This window comes from Nelumbo lutea, chromosome 4 (genome assembly GCF_056320005.1).
Source record: "Nelumbo lutea isolate HS-2025 chromosome 4, American lotus-T2T, whole genome shotgun sequence".
NCBI classification, from domain to species: Eukaryota; Viridiplantae; Streptophyta; class Magnoliopsida; order Proteales; family Nelumbonaceae; genus Nelumbo; species Nelumbo lutea.
Window position 1 is genome coordinate 91222949 of NC_142687.1, and position 3414 is coordinate 91226362.

The window sequence follows — 3414 nt, forward strand, 5'->3', positions numbered from 1 at the left end:
ATGCATCGGGATGGCGTAAGACCGAGCAATTTCACTTACCCATTTGTCTTTAAGGTTTGCTCCGCCCTATCCTTGCTCAAAGTAGGTGAGCAGGTACACGCTCATGTTGTTAAATTCGGCTTTGAATCTGACCTCTATGTCAATAATTCATTGATTGACATGTACTGTAAGTGCTCCTGTATCAACTCTGCTCACCATGTGTTGAATGAAATGCAAGAGAAAGATGAAGTTTCCTGGAATTCAATCATGTCTGGGTATGTTCACGGGGGTGAGGTTGAAAAGGCACGGCAGTTGTTTGAAGAGATGCCAGTAAGAAGGAATGTCATTTGTTGGACTACTCTGATAAATGGGTATGGAAAAGAAGGGAATCTTGAGCAGATGTTGTGTTTGTTCCTCCGGATGCTTGTTTCAGACGACAACGTCAAACCCAACTCGGCAACGATGGTTTGCCTTCTCTCAGCTTGTTCAAGCGTCTCTAATCTCACCTTGGGTAGATGGATTTCAGTTTTCATAGATGTTAACGCGATCCCTTTAAATGTCATCTTGTGCACTGCTCTCATAGATATGCATTCAAAATGTGGGGATGTAGAGAAGGCTAGGAGACTGTTCGACGTGATGCCTTGTAAAAATTTGGTTTCCTGGAACGCCATGATCACTGGGTATGTTCAACGTGGGTTGCTAGAAGAGGCAATCCAGCTGTTTTATGCAATGCAAACAGAGTCCGTGGAACCAAATGAGATCACAATGGTGAATGTCTTGTCGGCTTGCGCTGGTCTGGGGGCTCTAGAACTTGGAAGAGAAGTTCATCTCTATGTGGGTCAGAGCAGCTTGGAACTAAATGAGATTCTTGCAACTGCTCTAATTGATATGTATTCGAAATGTGGCAGCATAGACGATGCTTGCTTGGTTTTTGTCAAGACAACCAAGAAAGATGTAGCCTTGTGGAATGCCATGATAATGGGGCTTGCATACCATGGTAATGGGAAAGATTCTTTAGCTGTTTTCAAACAGATGAAGAGGGACAAACCGAACCCAAATGATATCACATTTATTGGGGTCCTATCAGCATGCAGCCATTCAGGATTGGTGGAGGAGGGACGAGCTCAGTTTGATAAGATGGTTAACAAGCATGGGCTGAGTCCCAAGGTTGAACACTATGCTTGTATGGTGGATCTTCTAGGCCGAGCTGGGTATCTAAATGAGGCAATGGAATTGATAAAAGGCATGGTAGTGCCACCTGATTCAATAATTTGGGGTGCATTACTCAGTGCCTGTAGAATCCATCGGAATGTTGAATTGGCCAGTGAGGTTGGTGAAATGATGCTTTCATCGAAGGATCCTTATTTGGGTTTTTGTATTTTATTATCGAACATCTACGCTTCTGCAGGCAAGTGGAAGGATGTTGCAAGAGTGAGGAGATTGGTTAAGGAGAAGGGTATTAAGAAGCCTTCTGGTCGTAGTTGGACAGAAATAGATGGTGTTGTCCACAGCTTTCTTGTAGAAGACACAGCTCATATGCAGTCTGATGAGATCTATGAGACACTCCATGCTCTTGTTAAACACTTGAAGGTTGAAGGATATTTACCTAATTTCGATTTTGATTTAAGGCACATTGATGGGATGTGAAATTTTTTAATGAATAAAGAGTTTTGATTTACTTCTAATTTATCACTGAACAGAATCGAATGGCAAACAGGATTCATGTAGCTTACCCCATATAGCTTGGGACAAGGCTTAGATGATGATTTTACTAATTTAAAGAATTTGCAGGAAATAGATGAATAGATAGATACATAGAGAGAGAGACAGAGATGTGGATCCTCTTAACCAAGTCACTGCCTATAAGTGGCCTGTTCCCTTAAAAATGAAATATATGTAATATGATGGCCTCTTTCCTTGACTTTATTTACAATATCTAAAGCTTCCCTCGACTTTGATACCTCCACAGGATAAAAAATTTGATTGTCTATACAGCTTGTGTTCTATCTGATACATTAATCCATATGAACTCTGTGCAACAGTAACGATGTTGAAGGCATGATCATATGAACTGACATGCCATTTGAAGAGAGCCTATGAACAAAACAGGCTGTCAAACGTGGACAGCCAAAGTTTTCTCCCTTTAAGGCTGCCTTCTTAGAGCACTCCAATGATAAAAACTAATATGCAATTTGAAGGGTATTGATTTACCCAATTTCAAGCCTTATTACATTACTGGTTTTATGCTCATCAGTGGGAGTACTATCAAGGATACTTGCATCCTTAATTCAAGGAGTGGAAAATTTTTCCCATGGCCATGCGATCATTGAACAAGCCTAATTCTCCTCTCTTGTGCCCTAGTTTTTCTCTTAGTTATCTCGTTCTCGTCTTTGTTAGTGTGGAGTGCCATAGACTCCACTATGGTTCGGCTTGTGAAATGATAAAAGAAAAATACAGATTTACTATACTACATCTAATTCAGTGTTTGTTGTTAGCTAAAATATCATTAAATAATGGCTATTTTGTAAATGATTAAAATACCATCACTATAGACAGAGCCGTTTGAAGAGATCGGTTTTGAAATAAGGGCAAACCTGTGCCCACACTGTACATTGGGAATATCTTCCCATGAAATAAAACACATAAGTACGAGGATATTCTCAATGTAAGACAGTAAAGACTGCTCGAACGGGCTTTGCCCTGACTGAAGTTGAACTCCTGATTGAACCAACAAAATATATGAGCATCAGAACTATCCATGCATTCAGTAGTCCAGATCTGCTAGTAAGGAAACAACGTTAGGCACTTCACCATTTTGTGGAACCTATCTTCAACACATGTGAACTTTTAAGAAAACAATATGCAAAAATGCATTTTTTTTTCATGTTTTAACAACAGGTGGCACAAAATGGTGGTGTACCTAATGTTGTTTCATTACTTGTAGATCCTGACTCATTAAGGAGCATTCTACAATGTGAATTGCTTGTTTTTTGTTGTCTGTTTCAAAAATAAATTAGAAGAAACATTTTTTGTTTTCAAAATTGAAACTAAAAACATGTTCTTGATTTCTGGTGTCGGAAACATTTTTTATCTGATTATTTAATATGATGTCCCATAAATCATATAATTTTTTTGTTTTAAAAACTGCTATTTTGATGTTTCTAAGAACTTGTTTTATTTTTGGAAATAAAATTAATTTCAAAACAAAAACATAGTTCAAAAACATGTTTTTATTTGTTATTGATGTGACAATTTAAAAAAAATAAATAAATGAAAACAAAAAACAATCATGTTGTAGAACCTAGAAGGCTCCCTAAAGGGGTGTTGGCCAGCGTGAATGATTTTGTTTTTAAAGACAAACTACTGTCATGTTAGCAAAAGTGTATTGTTTTTAGGGATAAGTTGACCGCACTCCACCTCAGAATTCTGAATTTA

At 38.2% G+C, this 3414-nt stretch overlaps 1 pseudogene; it reads left to right on the forward strand.

Annotated features, from left to right (window-relative positions):
- Positions 1-1626, forward strand: LOC148861770 (pentatricopeptide repeat-containing protein At1g08070, chloroplastic pseudogene; annotated as a pseudogene).
- The last annotated feature ends 1788 nt before the right edge of the window (positions 1627-3414 follow it).